This window comes from Dermacentor variabilis, chromosome 6 (assembly GCF_050947875.1).
Source record: "Dermacentor variabilis isolate Ectoservices chromosome 6, ASM5094787v1, whole genome shotgun sequence".
NCBI classification, from domain to species: Eukaryota; Metazoa; Arthropoda; class Arachnida; order Ixodida; family Ixodidae; genus Dermacentor; species Dermacentor variabilis.
The window spans coordinates 103,887,560-103,910,210 of record NC_134573.1 but is presented as its reverse complement, the minus strand read 5'-3'; the positions used below and the strand labels follow the sequence as shown (position 1 = coordinate 103,910,210).

General features: G+C 44.1%; 5 non-coding genes across 5 annotated transcripts; 1 reads left to right on the top strand and 4 right to left on the bottom strand.

Moving 5' to 3' along the window:
• Positions 1–2,435: 2,435 nt before the first annotated feature.
• TRNAS-AGA (transfer RNA serine (anticodon AGA)) lies at positions 2,436–2,517 on the bottom strand. The gene has a single exon. It is a non-coding gene; the product is annotated as a tRNA-Ser (tRNA).
• A 5,016-nt stretch (positions 2,518–7,533) lies between these two features.
• On the top strand, positions 7,534–7,615 carry TRNAS-AGA (transfer RNA serine (anticodon AGA)). Its single transcript has one exon. It is a non-coding gene; the product is annotated as a tRNA-Ser (tRNA).
• Positions 7,616–9,778: 2,163 nt separating this feature from the next.
• Positions 9,779–9,850, bottom strand: TRNAM-CAU (transfer RNA methionine (anticodon CAU)). The gene has a single exon. It is a non-coding gene; the product is annotated as a tRNA-Met (tRNA).
• Positions 9,851–15,263: 5,413 nt separating this feature from the next.
• Positions 15,264–15,335, bottom strand: TRNAM-CAU (transfer RNA methionine (anticodon CAU)). The gene has a single exon. It is a non-coding gene; the product is annotated as a tRNA-Met (tRNA).
• Positions 15,336–19,448: 4,113 nt separating this feature from the next.
• On the bottom strand, positions 19,449–19,520 carry TRNAM-CAU (transfer RNA methionine (anticodon CAU)). Its single transcript has one exon. It is a non-coding gene; the product is annotated as a tRNA-Met (tRNA).
• Between the last annotated feature and the right edge of the window lie 3,131 nt (positions 19,521–22,651).

Genomic DNA, 22,651 nt, shown 5'->3' with positions numbered 1-22,651 from the left:
TCAGATTGTGGTTTCGTCACGCGACACTGCAGAATTCAATTTAATTTCTTTGGCTCTTCCGCATGTTTTCGTGTTGGCAAGTGGCTATAGTGGGGGTCGAACACTGGTTGGACTTTCCCTGACGGTAAAACGAAGGCGCCGATTCTCCCCGGCTCGCGCTATTGCGCAACCATCGAGGCTCCTTCGTCGCCGGACGTTACTCATCACCGCTGTTCGAGACGTGCGTGCCCTCACGGGTGTGCTGGTTAACGGCTCTGCAGTTCTCTACGTAATTACGCACTGAAGCAACAGGCGCTGCCCGTAGAACCTCGCTTCAACAAATGTGCGCCTTCAAGCGCATCACTTCCTTTAATACAGCGAACAGCTTTTGGCAGCGTTCGCGGTCATTTGCTCGCATATTGACGATCGTCGTCGATGGTTTCTGCGCAACCTTCCTTTTTTTTCTTCGCACTTTTGTATTTTTGAACATGTCTGCGCGAGCATGTTTGCAAGCGTACCAGAACTGCATGAGAAGCATATTGGAAGGCTGCATAGACGGAAGTGGACTGGAGCCGCCCTACAAAGTCTCGAGCATCGAGAGCGCTAGTCTGAGCAATATTACAATTAATTCAAAACAAAGGAAGAAATTACTGCGTACTTCGCGCGATTTATCCTTTTTTTAAATAAATTATTTCCTCGCATGCTCCTTTTGGCCGCCGGAGATAACAAATCCGCATATAACGAACGCACCACGAAGGTTCGGTTAAGTTCGTTATAACCGAGTTTTGACATACCGAATTTCCCAGTATATCAAACTATGTTTTGTAGCGTAAGCTTGTTCGTTATAATCGGGCTCGACCATACTGATTTGTTCATGGTGCATGAACCTGCACCGCTGTAGGTAGATCAGGTGTCCTAGGTGAACCTTCTACCCTTGTGCTGGTTCAGGGATTAAGAAGGAAGGTCACAGTGACGCGTCTATACGGTCCACGTTGCGATTGGTTCCCGGTCCTTGGCGCGTGTGCGTTTTCGCGCAGAAATTCAGCCCTCCGAACATAAAAAAGAATCGCACGCACGAAGTGTACGACGGCCCATTTGCCGCAACTGCGAATAAAGTACGAAAACGCAGTCAAATTCGCACTATGTGAAACGGTCTTTACTTGCGTACGTCAGTTTTGCTTGCCAATGCGACTAAAATAAAAAGCTGGGTAAAGGACAATAATATCATTTTGTAGTATTCGTTATAGCTCTGTAGCCACGTAATATTACAAAGAAAGTATTACCCTGTTTGTGTTGAGTATCAAATGATGTCACTCGCACGTTCGTATAAATTCCGCACAGTGCAAACACCGCGTGGTTTGTCCCTTTTGCAAGACGAGTTCTCGTAAATATTGTAACTCAGTGCATTCAACTATCGTGTTGAACATCAGGTTTTCAGACACGCAGCACAATTTAGCGTGAAGAAAATTAGTGAACTAGATACTGTGCGAAAGAAAGAAAGAAAGAAAGAAAGAAAGAAAGAAAGAAAGAAAGAAAGAAAGAAAGAAAGCCAAGGCAAGCTCGACGCCAAAAATTACGCCCCGAAAAAAGTCGTGAATGTTCCTCCGGAAAAATACATTCACCGGAAAAGAAAAATAACTTTGGCGTGGAAATAAAAAACAGAATAAGTAGGCCGAATTATGGCAAACTGAAAGCCATCCATTACTACTGTTTTATAATGTTCATTACATAAATATTACTACCGTTGCAAGTATGGCTACTATTCGGTCCATACACACGCCGTGGTTGCTCAGTGGCTATGATGTTGGGCAGCTGAGCACGAAGTTGCGGGATCGAATCCCGGCCACCGCGGCAGCATATCGATGGGGGCGAAAATGCCGGTGTACTTAGATTTAGGTGCACGTTAAAGAACCCCAGGTGGTCGAAATTTCCGGAGTCCTCCACTACGGCGTGCCTCATAATCAAAAAGTGGTTTTGGCACGTAAAACCTCATAATTAAATTCTTTTTATGCTGTCCGTAAATTAGCCGCAGTATCTCCTCAGAAATGTATTTTTTCACAATTCACTGGCACGGCAAACTGATTTTTTATTTACTTAAATCACGAGGAACACGGTGTTTGTAATGTATTTCGCGTAGCCAATAGTATTTCTTAGTCCCAATATACGACGCCATATGCCTGTCTACGACTATATTCTCGCTAGTGTTGCGAAAAGAAAAGAATAATGATCAAATTAAAAGAAAGATGTGATACTAGCGCAGGCGAAAGTAACACGGCATAACAGACTCGCCATAAGCTAGATATTTCTATGTGAACTGAAATGCAGCCTGCAAGAGTGCTGCGAGATTATTATTATTACTTTTTCTTCAAAAGGAATGCGCTGCTTTCCAAATCATTCACAGAAGCGGCAGCATAATTGAAGATTTAACACGTTAATAAATAATAAAAAGAACACTGCGCAGTCGACAGGATTCGAACCTGTGCGGGGAGACCCCAATGGATTTCTAGTCCATCGCCTTAACCACTCGGCCACGACTGCTGCACGGACACCCGCCAGGTATTTTTAAACGCCTCGTGTCCATATATACGGAGACACCATGTAGCCTCTCATATGGCGACCTCCTCTACGACGAAATCATCCGATATACGACAAAAAGAAAATAAAATAAAATAAACGCTGGCAATTTTTGTAGCAGCGAAATGGCGCCATTTGGCAGCTGCGAATGCATTTTCCGCGCAACGATAGCTAAAGGGCCACATTGATCTCATTTATCAAGCTGTCTGGAACAATGGGCTTTCCTGTGCGCTACATTGCAACTGTATTAGAAAAGTAACTCACGCGGAAGTTTTCAATCTGTGCGAACGAAGGAACTGGAACCTGTGCACGGAGCCCGTCTGGAATTAGCCTATTTCCCCTTCATTTCATAATTTGCACCTTACCTTACCTTACAATTTCTCTGAATGTTTTTTTTCTCCCCCCCTCCGTTTAACCGCCGGCTTCTTGGTTCATCGCCCGTTATGTAATGGTAAGCGCCACAATATATTGAGGAGCAAGCCACAATGAAGCGACGTAGGAAGCGCAAGTAAGTTACTTCCATGGACTTCAAAAGCTTAGAGAACAGTTTCTAAGTTGCTTTACGTTTTCCTTACGGAAGCGAACTGACGCCAAGAATTATTCAGTCCTCTACTAGATGCTCGCAAATGCAATTTTCGCATTTGCGGAAATCGTAGCTGCGATAAACGAAGTCTAATATCACACCACGCGAACTGGGCTTAAGAAAAAAAATTGCTAGGGCAACAGGGTGACTCTTGAGTTTTATCTCGGCGGGCTCCCATGCATATAAAGATTTATATAGACACATATAGAAGTGTATAGATATGATATGCTTGCAGCTGGGCAGAACCGATCGCCGTTTTAGCTCTGTTGTCCTCATCCGTTTATCTACTTTCACCGCGCTAGCTAGAACCTACCGAAACCTTCTCCACTTCGGCGCGCTTCTCGCCTGTTGTTAGTTAATTAGATAAGAAAAACCTTTCAAGGTAGGCTATGCTATCTGCGAACCAGCACAAGGGTAGAAGGTTCACCTAGGACACCTGATGTATCTACAGCAGTGAAGGTTCATCCACCATGAACAAACCAGTACAGTCGAGCCCGATTATAACGAACAAGCTTACGCTACAAAAAATAGTTTCGCGTGACGGAACCACAATCTGATTATGATCGAGGCAAGCCGTAGTAGCGGGGCTTCGGATTAATTTTGAGCTCAAGGTTTTCTTTAAGGCACGTCCAGTGCACGGTCCACGGGTGTTTCCGCATTTCTGCATCTCGAATGCGGCCGCCGTGGCCGCGATCGAACCCGTGACCTCGAGCTATATAGAGGTAAGCCATAGCTACTTGGCTGCCGCGACGGGTAGATCCAAACAAATCGGTTGGCCTTAAAACCCATAACTCAACGCCTTACCAGCGGTTTTGTGGCTGCCGGCGGTGGATGCCCCGATTTCGGTGTGTGTGATATATTAGCAGTTCTTTGCAAGCAAGTCATTTTACGAGAGTGTTGTTCAGTAAATTTCGGGTGTTTGGTTTATCCGGGTTTAACTGAAGAAAGAAAAGCAAATGGCAGGTACAGAAGAGCATATGCACTACAGTCCATGGGAAAACTTAAATACAGGATAAAAAAAAATGAAAGAGAAATTTAGCAGAGCGTGGTTTCGATCCGCGGACCTCTGGGTTATGGGCCCAGCACGCTTCCACTGCGCCACTCTGCTGAGCACGTTTTGCTTAATATGTAGTAGCCATTTGACCGTGGAGTCCATATCGGTGTCACTCGTGCAGATTGATCAGAGTTGAGCAAAGTCCTTCAGGCAAGGACAACGTGAACCGGTCGCTAATGGCGTCAACTTGCCGCTGCTCCATAAGAAAGGAGAGAGAGAGAGAGAGAAGAAGAAGAAGGTTACTACGAAAGCAGATTCGTAGCCTCGTCGAGCAACCTGTGGCAGTTCTTGTGATATAGCTACAGGGCAATGTTATGCGAATGTGGCCTCGGAGTCTATGCAGTTAAATTTGCCACGTCTTTTTTTTCCTTTCTATTCAGCTGTCACCTCCATTTTCCTTTTTTTCGTATGAATAATGGATATCTTGTACTCGGAAAATATCACCGAATTTCTATCCACTTCTTCTGTTCTCCAATTGAATAAAATATGATTAGAAAGATTTGAAAATGTCTCCCCCCCCCCCCAAGTGTAACATAAACATGTCAACATGTCAGACTTCTTGAAAAGATCTAATCCGCAAAGCCAAGCGTACTTTTCACGTAAATTCACTTTTGTTCGCGATATTTGTTTATTTTGGCACCTGATTTAGTAAATAATTATACGGTGATTCATTCGTGTAACAACACTAACCTGCACCATAGCATACGGTGTGAGCAATGTCAATGTTATATTGTAAGTTTTTTTATTTGTATGCAGTTTGGCCGTCAAATACATTCCCTATTTGTTTATGACTCCAGATCCGATATGGGATTACTCTGATAGTCTTCAGGGCAGCCAATTATAGGAATGCGCAAATGACATTTTAGACATCTTTTATCTTCCGTAAAATGATATTACTGGACCTTTTAACGCTAAAAAATAATACTGGTAAACCTGAGAGCGTTTTAAATAATTTACTACAATGAATTCCTTACTAATCGGTTTCGGTTTTTTTTCCCGGGAGGGGTATATGTGTCATGACGGCATAATACAGAATGTGGTCACGTGAGAGTAGCACCATCGCGAGATTTGTACTTTCGCCTCGGTTCGCTGGATGTGCTTTTGCCAATGACGTTCTGATGACAACTAAAGTTTCTTTATCGATGATCACACCATATGAACTCGTAGGCCGACGATGCGATTAGCACGCTTCGTGATTGGTCTGAAGTAGATAGCAACATTGTTTCGGTCTCTTAAATTGTTGCAGTAGTAACTCGAGCTCTACCGCATCGTAACAATTGGTTATAATGGTACGGAAATTGCGAAAAGAAATGTAAATATCTTGAGATTATGTTGCAATGCACGCTTTAGATGTACAGAAAGGTGTCACTCAGATCCGGACAAGCTAATGTATTGGGTTGCGTTTCCTCATGTGATCGTCGTTAGGAATTGCCAGTTAAATTGATTTATCACGCCGTTTTCGAGGCATGCATGAAATAATTTCACGCTGTGTGGACCGCCATTTACGAAGGTGTCCTAACACTTTCAACGCTTCAAAAGAGAGCAAACAAATTGGCTGCATGCTGCAGCTGTTTGCAGGATCAATATTCGGAAATCCTTTATTCAGCGGAATAATCATCCAGCGGAGCAACTCTTTGATTGCAGATTACATGCATCCATATATTTTGTTCAGGTATGTCTAAAAATGTCGGAACTATTTTCATACTTATTCGTAGCGTGAAATCCTTTTTTAAAGCGGCACCAAAGAGAAACAGCAAACGAGTTTAGAGTTATAAAGTATTGTGCCAAAACTTTCTCTGTGTTAATTTCGTGGCGAAATGTCCATTACTAGGAGAGAAAATGAAGGTGAAACATTTTCTTTTTTTAAATTCCGCGCCACAATTACAACGCGATTGGTGTGGAGACTTTAAGGCGGCTCTGGAGGAAAGAAAGAAAGTAACTCGATCAACCCATTAGAGCAATTGACAACCGCAAGGACTTCTGGGAAGGGGGTTGGCAGTCGGCTTTAATAAAGTTATAGATCAGTAAGATAAATATAATCTTCTGCGGTATAATCGATTACCGTGAATTCCGGGAACAGTCCGAGACGTAGATTATACGTTGTTTAAAGGACGCTGATCGCCCACTGCTTGACTAAGCGATTGAACGCACCCATAGCCTGAGTTCGTTCTTTTCACCTCATAGATGCGCCCCAATAGCCGAATAATCGTTCAATCTTCTAGCTCGAAGTTTAAAGATGGTGTACTGTCTGTGAGAAGCAAATTTAAAGAAAAAGAAGTCGTAGTTTTGCCCGAAAGGCGAAGCACTGATTGTGATGGCAAATTAGTGGATAGCTATACGAAGTAAGGATAGTAGTTTTCTCAGCCGTATAAACTTGTAAACACAATGCGAACTTCAGTTATGTCAACTAGTAACTATGCCCTTTTCTTGACATTTTTCTAGATGGTTTTAGTATCCGAAGTTTACAAAGTACCTGGAACGCGTTTCTCAGCAATGTAACGTCAAATATATTACTGTTACTATACCATTAACTGTAATCGGAACGCCACCCGCCGGGGTGCAACCGTAACCTTAACCGGCTTTCTAACAGGAAGAAACGACTTTTCTTTTTCATCCGCTAGACACTCTCCTAACAACAATGTGGCAGGATTCGACGATGCGCAGAGTAAGCATCCCTGCGCTACAATTAGCCTCCATGACGCCACGGTTTGCATGAAGCGCATTATATTTCTAACGCAACGTAAACGTCACTTCGAACTGTGATACTTTGGAGATAACGGTAGTTCAGTCAAATGACTGTCGAATTATACTTTTCAAGTCCAAACAGTGATTTACGGACGAACGCTTCTTACGCCGTTTAGTTGTTGCTTGCACCTCATTCCACGGCGCTTATCCGCTACGGGGCATTGGCCAAGAAGCAGGCGGTTAAAAGAGAAAAAGGGAAAGAGAACCTAGGAGAAAGTTAGGCAGGCTAAAGCAGAAGTTGTGTAAATGATACGGAAATAAATAACTTTTAGAGAGATTGAGTTGAAGTTGCTTCGGTCCCGTAAATTGAAAACTTTGACGTGAGTTTCTCATTGCGCGATTGTCGTTGATGCTTCACGAAAGCTTCCCGAGAAATGAGGTAGAAGGCGCACGCTTTATCTAACGGAATCTGCATCCACACTTGCAAAATGGCGCCACTTCACTGCTAACACTTTTTCCAGCGTTGGTATTGCTATGGAAGCCACCATACTATGGCTGACTTCGTTGCGAAGAAAGTGGTTCGCCCTGGAAGGCCACGCGTGCGCCTCTTTCTCGGAAGAGACGAGGAGTTTAAGAATAGAGGACGTCGCTCTGCAGTGCAGTCGTGGCCGAGTAGTTAAGGCGATGGACTAGAAATCCATTGGGGACTCCCCGCACAGGTTCGAATCCTGTCGACTGCGCAGTGTTCAGTTCCTTTTGTTAGATCTTCGATTAATTAAATGATCCGGACAGTAGCGGATTAAAGAAAAATGAAACTCCCGTAGTATTGCTGCAAGCTGCATTTCAGTTCGCATAAAGATACTTCGGTGCAGAGAGTGTGGTGTGAAGTGTTACTTTCGTCCGCATCATTATGAAAAACTGTTTTTTTTCTTCACAGAATTAGCCAGAATAGCAGTAGACAAGGAAAGGCTTTGCACCTTGGGGCCAGATAGGATAGGAATAACTTTAATCAAGTGCCGGCAAACGACGATTTAACGAGTCGGGACGCTGGCCAAGCGTCGACCCGGGGTTATACCCTACTCTGCACTAGCCCAGTTGGGCCCGTTTGTAGTGGGTCATGAGGCTTGTGCTTTTCGAGCACACCCCGGGCCTGCTGGACGGCCCATAGTTGTGAGTCCTTGTCTGCAGACTGCAGTGCACATTGAAGTTCTGGCGGGTAAGTCCTGGAGGTAGCTGCCGTCGGGAACTTGGTACAGTCCCACATGATGTGCCATTGGTTCACCGGACCCGCTGCACAAACACCGCATAGCCCACTCCGATAGAGCTCTGGGTGAAGCACGTGCAGCATTGCGGGGGCAAGGAGTGACGCGGTCTGTATTTGTCTTAGGATTACGCCCTCCTCCCGACTGAGTACCGGGTGGGGAGGCGGCATTGTCCGTCGAGCTAAGCGGTAACACTTGGTTACTTCGGCATAACTGGTCAATCTGTCCTTGGTTTCGAACCACCACACGGAACGGTCACTCTCGGGGGCGCGGAAGGTAAGCGCTCGCGCCGCCGAATGGGCCGTCTCGTTGTGGTTCGGTGAGGATGCACACTCGCCGGCGTGCGTCGGGAACCACTTGATACGGCCGGTGCTGCCGCGGTCTTGAAGTTGGAGCTTGCCGATGATGTCGGCCGCCGGCGCGCATATTCGCCCCTTGGAAAAGTTGCGCACGGCATTCCTCGAGTCGCTGAGCACGGTGCGACACTCGGCCTCGGTGATCGCCAGAGCGATGGCAACCTCCTCGGCGTCTGTGGCGTTCGTGCACAGCACGCTCGCTGCCGTTGTCTTGGTGCCGGTAGCCGCCGCAACGACCACTGCCACGAAGCCTTCCCGCTTGTATTCCGCGGCGTCCACGTACCGGGCGTGCGGGTCTTGGGCGTGTTGCTCGGTGAGGGCCTTGGACCGCGCCTGCCGCCGTTTTTGGTTGTATTCTGGGTGCATGTTCTTCGGGACGGGGTCCACGTCTGTGATCATTCATCTGTGATCTCGCACGGTTGCCGGCTGGGAGCTTGGGAGTTGTAACCCAGGGACGTCAGGATACTGAGGCCCGTCTTGGTGGTAGAGAGGCGCTCGAATTGCGCGGTGAGCTGCGCCTCGGCTATTTCTTCTAGGGTGTTATGGACGCCGAGCTGCAAGAGCCGAGCCGTACTCGTGGTCTCCATTAAACCCAGCGCCGTCTCATGGGCCAGAAATATTGCAGAGACGCAGAATACATTTCGCGGACAGTGGTTTTCGCGATTTGAATAATGAAAGTAAGTAGCTCGCGAATGTGACAAAAGACAATTGACACGTACATTTAACACACTTCTTAAATCCGCCCGATTCCTTGGTGGATCGTTATGAACCGCATCGTATATAGATAGCGTAGTAATTGCAGCGGTAGTATTTACGCAATGGACTATATAAATCAGGTGATATGTAGTTTATTACGCCCTCAAAACATGGCGTATTTATTTCGCATTTTATTTCGAACTAAAAATTAGTTTTTTTTTTCTTTGAGTAATCTCTCGCGTTAAGCGTACCATTTTCTTATCGTCTTTTTCTTTTTGGCGGTAAATATATAGTTCACTAACATTGTTCATGCTTAAACTTGCTGCGTATCTGCACATTCTGCATTTCAACACTGTTGTATCACCCTGTTTCCAAAAACCGGTCCAGGAAATACGCAACGCCACCTGGTGTAGTTTCACTCTGAAGAAATTACGGGTGACTGCATTTGATATTTGGGCACAAGTTGAATGATGCTTTATTGTACTGTAAAGCGGGTGCGGAACTATAACAAATAACGGAGGAGTGTACTGCAGTGAGGAAACGGGGATAAAGTGTAAAAAATGAAAGCATATATAGTAAATAAAATATTTAGCAGAGCGTGGTTTCGATCCACGGGCCTCTGGGTTATGGGCCCAGCACGCTTCCACTGCGCCACTCTGCTGAGGACGTTGCGTGTAATATGTAGCAGCAATTTGATCGTGGAGCAGATATTGGTGTCACTTGTGCAGATTGCTCATGTTCACGCCAGGATGACGTGAACCAATCTCTAACAGCGTTCGCCTGCCGCTGATCCATTAGGAAGAAATAGAAACAAATAAACAAAGAAGAAAAAGCTGCGAAAGCAGATTCGCAACCTCATCGAGCAACCCATGACAGCTGTTCTTGTCATATTGCTAAATGGCCATGTTTTATGACTGTGATCTCGGTATCACTGCAGTTAAATTCTTCCCGTTTTTTTCTTTCTTTCTTTTAAACTCTCACCTCTATCCTGCTTATGTCCCGTAGAAATAAAGGATATGCTTGGTATCCAGAAACTATCACCTACTATCTGTCCACTCGTTCTGTAATCCACTTCAAGTAAAAATTACCAGGAGGATTCGAAGAGGTCGTTTTCCCCGCTAGCATAACATAACAATGCCAAGATTCAGAATAGTGTTTGCCCTGAGCTCGTTGGTCGCACATTGCACAATTCGTTTCCAGCTGAACGTATTGACACGAACAGCAAGGGACGACGATACACGAAGTGTGTGTCGTCGTCCCTTTCTGTTCGTGTCAGTTATGGGGGGGGGGGGGAGGGGAGGGGGAGAGGGAGTGGTATTCTGTTAGAGTACACCTAGTGGACTGTCCATTTCAACCGCCGCTGATTAGCTGGAGCCGTTCCTCACCTCCTTGCCCGCACAACTCTATCCAATCAGCAGCGACCGAAATTGACAGTCCACTAGGTGAACTCTTACAGGATACCTCTCCAGCTGGAAACCAATTGTGCAATGTCCAGATGTCAGACTTCCTGAAAAATAGTACAGTCCTCAAAACTAATAACGTTTCGAGAAAATATGTATTTGAAAAAATATTAAATCACTGTATAAATACGTTTTTTCGCGATATTTGTACATTTGATAAAGGAGTTTGATTTAGTGAATCATTATACTGTGATTCATTCGTGATTGACGAATTGACATTATACTGTGATTGACCTCCAGCAAAGCATGCGGTGTGAGCAATGTCCTAGTCACTTTGGTATTATCTTTTTATTTGTATGCGATTCGGCCGTCAAAAGCATTCCGTATTTGTTTATGACTGTAGATACGACAGGGGATTACTCTGATAGGCTGTCAGGGAAGCCAATTAAAGGAATGTGCAAATTACATTTTAGACATTTTTTTCTTGCGTAGAATGATAATACTGAATCTTGAAACCTTAAGAATATACCGGAAAACCTGAGAGCGTCTTAAATAATTTACTACAATGAATTCTCTACAAACCCGCTTCGGTTTCCTTTCCCGAGAGGGGGTATAGGCGTCGTGACGTCATAATACAAAATGTGGTCACGTGGGAACAGCACCATCTCGAGACTGGCACTTTGGCCTCGGCTCGCTTGATGTGTGTAGGCCAATGACGTTCTGATGACAGAACGATGATGATATCGATGATGTGAGCGCGTAAGTCGAACATGCGGTTAGCACGCTTTGTGATTGGTCTGAAGTAAAAATCAACATTGTTTTGGTCTTTTCAGTTGTTGCAGTAGTAACTCGAAGTCTCCCGCATCGTAATGATTCGTAATAATGGCACTGAAAGTGGAAAAACATGCAAATATCTTGAGATTATGTTGTAATGCATGCTTTAGATGGACAGAAAAGTGTCACTCAGATCCGAACGAGCTAACGTATTGGGTTGCGTTACTTCCTGGCATCGTCGTTATGAATTGCCAGTTGATTTGTATGCCGTTTTCGAAGCATGCATGACTTAATTTCACACTGTCTGGACTCCTATTTACGAAGCTGTCCTAACACTTGCAACGCTACAAAAGAGAGCAAACAGATTGGCTGCATGCTGCAGCCATTTGCATGAGCCATACGCGGAAATGTTTGATACAGCGGAATCATCGATACGTCGAGCCTCTCTCTGAGTGCAGATTATATGCATTCAAATATTTTGTCTACGTGTGCCTAAAAATCTTAGAACTATTTTCATACTTATCCAGAGTTTTAAATTCATTCTTTTTAAAGAGGCACCAAAGAGAATCATCAAACGAGTTTGGAGTTAGAAAGTGTTGTGTCAACACTTTATCTGAGTTAATTTCGTGGCGGAAGGCTCGTTACTACGAAAGAAAATGAAGGTGATGCTTCCATATTTTCTTATTTTGCGCCGAAATTACAGCAATTGGTGCGGAGACTTCAAAGCGGCGTTCTTATAGGCCTTTCCTTGTTGCGCCTATATGTAGTAACTCACCATGCCTCCCAAACAAATGCTGATATGCGCATACACCACATCAAGAATGCATTAAATGACAGGTATAGAATGTCGCTTCAGTGTGAAAAATTCAGAAAAAGTGTGCAATGATACGTAAGAAAAAAAAGAAAAGAAAACAAACCGTAGCCAAGTGATGATTCGATCTACGGACCACTGGGCTGCGCGCCCAGCATGCTTCCGCTGGGACATTCGGCTGAGTGCATTGCGTGTAAAATCTAGTTGATATTCGATTGCGTAGACCACATACCGTGGCCGTTTATGCAAACTTGTTGTGTATGTTGTGGAATGGGTAATTTACTAATACAGGTAAAGTGTCCCTACTGAGAGAAGCTAAAGAGAAAGGCTATATAAGTTGGGCCTTTAAGCTATCATTCAAGAACATTGCCTTCATTCGTTTAGTTGCAAAATGTTTGTAGTTAATAAAATAAATGAAGGCAACGCTTTCCTACTTTGAATTTCGCGTCGTCACCGCATCATCGCCACTTCATTTTGTCATATCGCGGATTTTTGTGTGACTTCTTTTTATTTGGGGTGTTTTAGCGCGCAAGACAAGTTGTCGAATTTCGCTACGCGCCGAGTGTTTGGTATGGATGCAATCTGGAAAAGACTGCAGTGGTTGAACTGGAAGAATGAAGAAAAGTAACTAGATCGACCAATTAGAGCAAGCCATGACAAACGCAAAGGCTTCTGCGAAGGGTGTCGGCACTCGGCTTTAATGAAGTTGAAGATCACTCCAGGCGTAACGGAAATCTAATCTTCCGCGGTATAATCGATTGCCGTGAATCCTGGGAAGAGTGTGAGAGGCAGATTAGACGCTTGTTAAACGACGCGCATCGCCCACTAGCTGCCTGACTGAGCGATTGAACGCACCTATAGCCTGGGTTCCTTTTCAGCTCATAGATGCGGCCCAGTAGCCCAATAATCGTTCAAACTCCTAGCTCAAAGTTTAACGATGATTTAGTGTCTGTGAGAAGCAAATTTAAACAAAAAAAGTCGCAGTTTCGCCCGAAAGGCGAAACACTGATTGTGATGGCAAATTAGCAGATAGCTATACGAAGTAATGATAGTAGTTTTGACGGCGGTGTAAACTTGTAAACACAAAGCGAACTTCAATTATGTTAACTAGTAACTAAGCCATTTTCTTCACATTTTTCTAGATGCGTTTAGTATCCGAAGTGTACAAGGTACCCAGAACACATTTGTCAGCAAAGGAACCTAGTGTCAAATATATTACTGTTCCTATACCATTAACTATATTCCTATCGCCACCTCCCGTAGTGTAACCGTAACCTTAACCGGCTTTCTAACAGGAAGAAACGACTTTTCTTTTTGATCCGCTAGACACTCTCCTAACAGCAATGTGGTGGCCTTCGACGATGTACAGCGTAAGCATCCTTGCGCTACAATTAGCCTCCATTACGCCAAGGTTTGCATGAAACGCATTGTCTTTCTATCGCAATGTAAACGTCGCTTCGATCTATCGTACTTTAAAGGTAACGGCAATTCAATGAGATGACTGTCGATTTATCCTTTTCAAGTCGAAACAGCAATGCACATGCGAAAGCGTCCTACGCCGTTTAATTGTTTCTTGCACCTCATTCCACAGCGCTTATCCGCTACGGGGCATTGGCCAAGAAGCAGGTGGTTAAAAGAGAAAAAGGGAGAGAGAACTTAGGAGAAAGTTAGGCAGGGTAAAGCAGGAGTTGTGTCAAAGATACGGAAATAAATAACTTTTATAGAGATTGAGTTGAAATTACTTCGGCCCCACAAATTGAAAACATTGGCGTGAATTTCTCATCCCGCGATTGTCGTTGATGCTTTACGAAAGCTTCCCGAGAACTTAGGTAGAAGGCCCACGCTTTATCTAAATGAATCTTCATCCACGTCTGCAAAATGGTGCCATTTCACTGCTAAACATTTTACAGCGTTGGTATTGCCATGGAAGCCACCACAGTATTGCTGACTTCGTTGCGAAGTAAGGGGGTCTCCGTTCAAGGCCACGTGTGCGCCTCGTTCCTCGAAGACGCGAGGAGTCTAAAAACAGCTGACGACGCTGAGCCGTGCAGTCGTGGCCGAGTGGTTAAGGCGATGGACTAGAAATCCATTGGGGTCGAATCCTGTCGACTGCGCAGTTTTGACGTTTCTTTGTTTGTTAGATCTTTGATTAATTGTATGCAGTCAGTTTTGGGAGTGATCCGGAGAGTAGCGGATAAAAAAAAATGAAAATCCCGTAGTATTGCAGCGGGCAGCATTTTAGTTCGCATAAACATACTTAGGTATTGAGAGTGTGGTGTGCAGTGTTACTTTCGTCAGCGCTATTATGAAAAACCCTTTTTTTCTTTTTTTTTTCTTCACAGAATTAGCAAGAATAACAGTAGACATGGAAAGGCTTTGCACCTTGGGGCCAGAAATATTGCAGAGACGCAGAATACATTTCGCGGACAGTGGTTTTCGCGATTTAAATAATGAAAGTAAGTAGCGCGCGAATGTGACAAAATACAATTGACACGTACCTTAAGACACTTTTTAAATCCGCCCGATTCCTTGGTTGATTTTTAAGGACCGCATAGTATTATAAGAAAGTACTAGTTGCAGCGGTAGGATTTACGTAATGAACTATATAAATCAGGTAATATGTAGTTTCTTACCCTCTTAAAACACGCTGTGTTTATTTCGCATTTTATTTCCTACCGAAAATTAGCTTTTCTTTTTCAGTTGGTAATTTCTCGCGTTAAGGGTACCTTTCGTTTTTTCTTTTCGTCTTCTTTTTCTGTGTCAGTGAGTATTTAGTTCACAAAGTTTTTTGATGCTGAAATGTGCTGCGTATCTGCAGATTATGCGTTTTAACGCTGTTGTATCACCCTGTGCACGGGGTAACAAATTTTACGAGAACCGGTCCAGGAAATGCGGAATACCAAACGGTGCAATTTCACTCTGAAGAAATTACGGGTGACTGCATTTGATATTCAAGCACAAATTGATCATGCTTTATTGAAGTATTACGCGGGTGCAGAACTATAACAAATAATGGAGGAGTGTACTGCAGTGGGAAAACTTGGAGAAAGTGTAAAAAATAAAAAAAGTATATGTAGTAAAAAAAAATTTAGCAGAGCGTGGTTTCGATCCACGGACCTCTGGGTTATGGGCCCAGCACGCTTCCACTGCGCCACTCTGCTGAGGACGTTTCGTATAATATGTAGCAGCAATTTGATCGTGGAGCAGATATTGGTGTCGCTCATTCAAATCGCTCATGTTCACACCAGGACGACGTGAACCGGTGGCTAATGGCGTTCGCCTGCCGCTGCGCCGTTAGAAGAAAAAAATAAAAAGAAACAGAGGTTGCGGAAGCATATTTCGAGCCTCGGCGAACAACCTGTGACAGCTGTTCTAGTAATAAAGCTTCGCGCCCATGTTTACGACTGTGACCTTGGCATCTATCCAGTAAAGTTTTCCATGTTTTCATTTTTTTTTTTCTAACTGTTGCCTTCAACTTGCACGTTTCGCGTAGGAATAGAGGATGTGTTTAATAATAAATAAGTGTCACTTAACTTCTGCCCACATAATTATGAAATTGTCTTGAAGAAAACATTGTTAGTGGGATTCTAAGAGGGTTCTTTTTTTTCTTCGCTAGCATAACATAGCAATGCTGAGCTGTCAGACTCCCCGAAGGGAAAATCTGCTAATCCACAGAATCAAGTTTACTACTACAAAGAGAACCTAGATTTTAGAAAACAATATTTGATCAAATGAATAAAGGTTCTCCCTTGCTATTTGTGCATATAATAAGGGCGCTTGATTTAGTAAGTCATGATGCGGTGACTCATTCGAATAGAAAGCATACAATATGCTTGATGTCGTTTTATCATATGTTCTATTTATATATAGGTCAGCCGTCAAATGCATTCTGTATTTATTTATGTCTACAGAGATCTGATGTGTGATTACTTCTATCGCCATAATTCTTTCCCCTTTTTCTTTGCGTTAGATGAATTCCTGGGCCTCGAAGCCGAAAAGAAGTACTGGCAAACCTATAGTCGGCCTAAATAATTTGCTCTCATACACTTTCTACAAGGCAGTTTCGGTTTCGTTTAACAGGAAGTGTATGTAACCATGTCGTGATGCAGAAGGTGGTCACGTGGGAGCAGGACGTCACGAGGTATGGGTGCTCGCCTCGGCTCGCTGGACTTGTGTATAGGCCAATGACGTTCTCGTGTAACTGAAGATCCCTCTTTCTACACAGTTTCACAGCAGGTGAGCTGTCCAGAAAGAGGCTCGGCGATGCTCTCTGCTCGCTTCGCGATTGGTCGAACGGAAACAGCAGCATTGTCAACTGCTGTTTTAAATTATTACGGTAACTCAAGCGCTACCAGTTAAGAGAGGAAATTAGATCCTGGTATTCTACGTGCCTAAAACACCATTAGATTGTGGGGCACCTCGTATATTGAGGCACTCCGGATCGATTTCGACCACCCGTGGAGTTCTTTAGCGTACGCACGATGCACGCGTGCTTTTGCGTTTCGCCCCCATCGAAATGCGGCCACCGGGATTCGATCCCGCGACCTCGGACTTATAGCAGCGCAACGCAATAGCCACAAAGCCACCACGCCGGGTGCACTACAACTTCGTAATAATGGTAGTGAAGTTGCGAAAACATTTAAATGTATTGGGATTGTGTTCGGGTCGCATGCTTTAGATGGACACAAAAGTGTCACTCAGATCCAGCTAACAGCGACACCAGCTAACATATTGGGTTGCGTTTCTTGCTGTGATCGTCGGTATGAATTGCCACTTAAATAGATTTGTCACGCTGTTTTCGAAGGATGCATGGATTAATATCACGTTGTGTGAAACCGCCATTTTCGAAGCTGTCGTAACAGTTTGAACGCTTCAAAAGGGAGCGAACGGAATATAGCCGCGTGCAGCAGCTATTTGCAGAATCCATGCGCGGAAACATTTTCTACAGCACAATCATCATCAAGTTAAGCTTCTATCTGAATGCAGATTATATGCATTCAAATATTTTGTTCACGTGTGTCTGCAAAATTGAGAGCTGTTTTCATACTTACTCGCAAATATAAAGCTTGTTTAAAGGGGCACAACAGACAAGTAATAAACCATTTTATCGGTATATGTTGTCAGAACTTTATTTCATTTAATATCGTGGCAAAGGATTGATTATACTAGGAGAGAAAAGAAAGATTAATTAAGCTTGCATTTTTTAAATTTTGCGACGCGATACAGCACCAACTCAGGGCTGTCCAGAGGGCCCCTGTGACGGCAGAGGGGCTCGTCCTCTCTGTACCGACGTGGGAGCAGCCCGCATCAGTCCCAGACTGATCCCTCAGGACCTAAATAAAGTTATTCATACCATACAGCACCTGTACATCACAGTGATGTCGTGAATTTCAAACTATTTCCTCGCATTCGGGTCTTTGTGGTTCAGTAAAGCTTATTGTGATTCGCTAATTTCAGTCTATTACTCACTCGTTTAGAATACAATGCAGCCCTTCTTTACTGATAAAAAATAAGTTAGATCCTAGGAGACATGACGTCACGGCAATGTACGCGCACTTGCAGAGGAAGAATGCAGGCATACGGGATCACTAAGGTGCCAAAATGCTGAGAAAGTGTGCAAGGTCATCCCGGGTTGCCCGAGGCCTATGCTAATATATAGCCTGGTTCCCATTCACAAGTGTGGTATCAACACGCTCGGAAACGTGTAGCGGAAAGCGGTTAGATTTATTTTTAAGTGTTATCAATCCCGGACAGCCCGACAGGATTATTATATCATGCAGGAGGATAAAAAAGGAACGAAGGAAAGGTAGGGAGGCACACCGGATGCACGTCCGGTTTGCTACCCTACACAGTAGGTCATGTGATTTGCGGTTTAAAGGAAGGAGAGTGAAGGAAGAAGGAACTATCGGTGCGAGTACATGTGGATGTACATAACTTCACGCCTATAAAAAGTCTTGGAGGCCAGTCGCTTTCATGAAATGTAACAGTGCCCGCGTGGCTTTGTAAGCCTGCGACACATTGGGCCATGGTCCGAGAATCTTAGTTTCTGAAAATGGTCTGTCATCTAATCGGTTTAACACCTTCTCAAGAACGTCGAGTTCGTTGTAATATAGACCACAAAAACAGAACACGTGCTGAATCGTTTCTTCACTGTTGCACGAGTCACAGATCGGAGTGTCGGACATTCCCATAAGGAATGAGTAGGCTTTCGTAAATGCCACCCCTAACCGGTGGCGGCACAGTAAATATGCATCATGTCGGGAGAAGTTTGATGAAACCTGCAGCTTCAATGTAGCATCCAACCGGTGAAGACGGCAGTTGCAGAAAATCGGGATGTTCCACAAAGCTTCAATCTTGGTTTGAGCAAGTAAACAAAGCCCCCCGCAACATCTGCACTTATAAAGGTATAGAAAGTGTCAGGGTTTCTTTATGAGCTGACCGGGCGGCTTCGTGAGCAAAGTCATTTCTAACAATGCCACAGTGCCCCGGAAATCATTGGAAGATGATGTCAGGTCCGTTTATGAGGGCTTGATGGCGAACCTTTCTGGTCTCAAACACCAGTCTGTCATGGGTCTTGCGTCGTAAGGCTGGCTGCAGACTCTGAAGGGCTGCCTTGTCGTGCAGCATTACTTACACTCTAAAGTCGTGCTAAAGTTCATCGCCTAAACTTTTCATATTTGATACTGCTCAAGTGTTTTGAGATACACACACAGGATACGTTTAAACTAAGAAAACATTACAAACGTCGACGTCAGGAGCATGATCTCACACTACAAGAATATTCGTGCAAAAACAACACATTTTATTATTATTCTTTTTTAGATCAATATGAGAATTGAATGGTATCGACTAGCTTATAGGAAAACGGCGTACAATAGACGAGTCTCTAGAACTAGTACAAGAACAGTTTAGTTTACATGTACTGATGAGCTTGTAAGCGTATCGTATTTCTGTCTTTCCTATCCTTAATTGTATATGAATTTTTCCTAGTGGCGTACATCTTATTACTATATTTGCGCTTACTGTTGTATTTATTCTCCGACTTAGAAAGTTGTTTACGTCTGTATTATGCGAACTACTACGCGAACACTAGTTCTTCGGATTATGCATGCCTTCTCTTCTTTCTATTTTGTTTGCATCTTAGCCAACTGTTTTCTTACTTGCCATGATTATTGCGTTTATGTGTACGCTATTTCAAAGCCCCACTCCTGTAATATCCACGCCAAAGGATTACAGTATGAAGAATTAAATAAATAAAATAATGAAAAAAAATATAGCAGAGCGTGGTTTCGATCCACGGACCTCTGGGTTATGGGCCCAGCACGCTTCCACTGCGCCACTCTGCTGAGCGGACTCCGCATGCATTTTAGTAGCTCTTTGATCACTGAGCACATAGGGGTGTGGCGAGACATACTGTCAGGGTCTTGTTTGGTACTTTAGACGCGTAATTTACTAATACGGCTAAACTGATTTTTCAAAGAGTTTCTAATGAGAAAGAATAACTGACTTAGAGCGCTAAATTATTATTTACAGTATATTTTTTCCCCGTGAGACGTCCTTGAGCCCATTCAGGAGGGCAGGGGGGGGGTCGTTGAACCCCCCTAGTTGCATTTTAAATTGGCATGCAGGCTTTGAAATGTGTGAATAAATGTCACTTGTATATTCGATTACGTCATTTCTGAACCCTAGTGCTCAAACAACCCTCAGCTACAAATACAAGACGTTTCATGTAACCCACTGCTGCTACCTTTTTTGCGTTTATTAGGCTGTAAAGGATTTGTCATTAACAAAGAAAAATTAGGCTAAACTTTCCTGTTTTGGATTTCGCGTCGTCATCACAACGCCGCCAGTTCATCGTGACATCACGGATTTCTTTTGTCACTTCTTTTTATTAGGAGCGTTTAGCGCGCAGGACAACGTGTCGAATTTAGCTATGCATTATTGAGTGAACGGAGGCGTGAAAACCCACGACGTCATGGCATGCATAGTGCGGGAAATTTCAGGGTGGCATTGCCGTCAGTTTAGTGCAAATGGTTACGGGCGACTCAGCCCACCAGCGGAAGCAAGTTTGGTGCGTGGTGGTGCCCACTGACGTCAAACGTGGTGCCCACTGACGTCAAATGCCGCACCTCTGCGGGGGGTTTCTATTGTGCTTCAATACTTCCTTTCATCGACAAAGGGATAACCAGTTTAAGTGAAGCGCAGTGCAGTGGCATGAAGTGGTGACCGCTGAAGTCGAGTGCCTCACCTTTGAGTTGTCTATCAAGTCGTCCGAAGGAATGGATCTGTACTCTCGAGGCGAAGAAGACCTCCTCGCCCACCAGAGAGACGCCTTTTTTAAAAGAATACAGAGGGCTTGCGCCCTGAGGAGGACAATGAATCCGCCGCCTAAGTAACTAGGGACATTTTAAGGGCGCCGATGCAATACGAGCGGCACCACCATGTACATTTTCTTTTCTCACATTCTTGCTTCACTCAATACATGCATAAATTGTAAAGTTTCCGCAAAAGGTGAGTCTCGTCTCTGCCTAGCCACCTGGTCTTTTGACGCCTATGGTAGTTAAAACCCCACCACTCACGCGTGGATGGAGAGGCTTTAACGGCAGACATCCCTCGGTAATCATCGTGGCCAACCACGCACATCGTATAACGTCAAACCACAAAAGCAAGGTTAGAGGGACCGACGTCGGAACAACATATGATATCCATAAACCAGGTTGGTGTAATGCACGTAAATATGTGTGACGTTGCCTGATATTCGCATTCACTTCATTTCAACACCATTGATGTCGAGGTGCTGAAGTGTTAAGAATCTCCAAATATCGCATGGCTACAGCTTTTATAATTTGTGGTGGGGCTTGACGTAGACACAAAAGAAACAGCACTAAAGGTAACATTCTATATAAGCGCTTCGTAGATATTAAACTAACACAATGCAAGCTTCGAATGTCGGAGCAATACAACCAGAAAGGTACATTAAATTCATACACAGAAAACCACGTTGCGAATTTCGTTATAGCAGGTAGACGTAATTTATAAATTATTTATTTCTCATGGGCACAAGCGTTGTTGATTGTTAGAGGTCGACTAGTATCAAAATACATCCTGAAAACAAATATTACGCTTCTGTAAACTGCGTCTGACAGAGCATTTAAGGCGCACATATTTTATATGCGAGTTTACAACTTGAATTTATTACAATCCTTACGAGCGTTTTGCCAAAGTCTTACTCACTAATTAATGACATATTTCAGAGTGGCGTATTATACACCAATTTTGTTCGCTTTAGATGTGCTATTAGGTGCATGTTACAGAATTCTGTTATCGTGTTTATTGCATAGTTAGAGTTGTTGGCTCAAAACTCGATTATTTGAAATGAAACACAATACATATATTTATCCTGGAAGCCTCCCCTACATACAATCGTTTAAAAAAAACGAAAAAAATCCACCGACGATTACGATACTCCCTAATGTGAAATTTGAGCGCAGCTGCATGTTTGTTTTCATATCACGATATAGTGGCTCGCGCGGACAATCTACCTTCACTCGCGCGGCTCGTTGCAAACGGAGCGAACTGTGGCGCGAGTGCTTCGCTAATCGTTTACTTAACAGGGAGATTGCGAGAGGCAGCACGTGGGGGCGATTAGCAGGAGCCGCCGCAGACAGAATTCCGCTCATTCAGTGCTTTGTTATTATGGTATCGGTACAGACGACGCGCGCTGCTCTTCAGGCTTCAAGAGAGAGAGAGAGAGAGAGAATAAACTTTTTTTATTAGGTAATTGCAGCTTTGGAGAGGCGTCCTCATTCCAGAATGCCTTGAGCTCGGGTCGCGTCCTGTGCCCTGGCAGTCAGCCGTTGCTGATCCTCGAGGGCGGAGCTGGCTAAGGCTCTCTCGCAAAGCTCATTGGTGTGGTAAGGGTTCGGAGGATTTAATGGCGCCGCTCTGCAACCCCCTACTATGTGCCTGAGGTACCCGGGCTCTGCGCAGAAGCGGCATTGCGGAGAGAATTGTGTAGGGGCTACGAGGTGATTTCTGGTTGGGTGGGCTAATGCATTAACCTGTAGAGCTTCAAGTCAGTCTTCAAGATAAGATGTGACGAATTCGCGTTTCAACATCAGGCTTCGAACATTAATGAATGATACTGTTAACGATGTAGCAATGCGGTGAGTTAGCGGCGCTTCACGTGTGTCTTGGTCTAGTTATCTGCTGATTTCCACTACTGAACGCTTTGTGGCATCATATGCATAAGATTTGTCATCAATGCGCAGTCGGTCAACTGAAAGTTTGAATGATTTATTTAGCGTTTTCGCATGATGGATCAATTGTTTTCTGGCTTGTCGTGTAGAAAAGGAAAAGTCCCCTCGAACTTAGAAACCAGAACCTTTTAGTTTGTGCGCAGAAGCGAAAATGCGTCCTTAATTTTTAAGATATGTCAGCTTAGCAATCATAGGTCTCCGCTTTTCATCAGCGAACT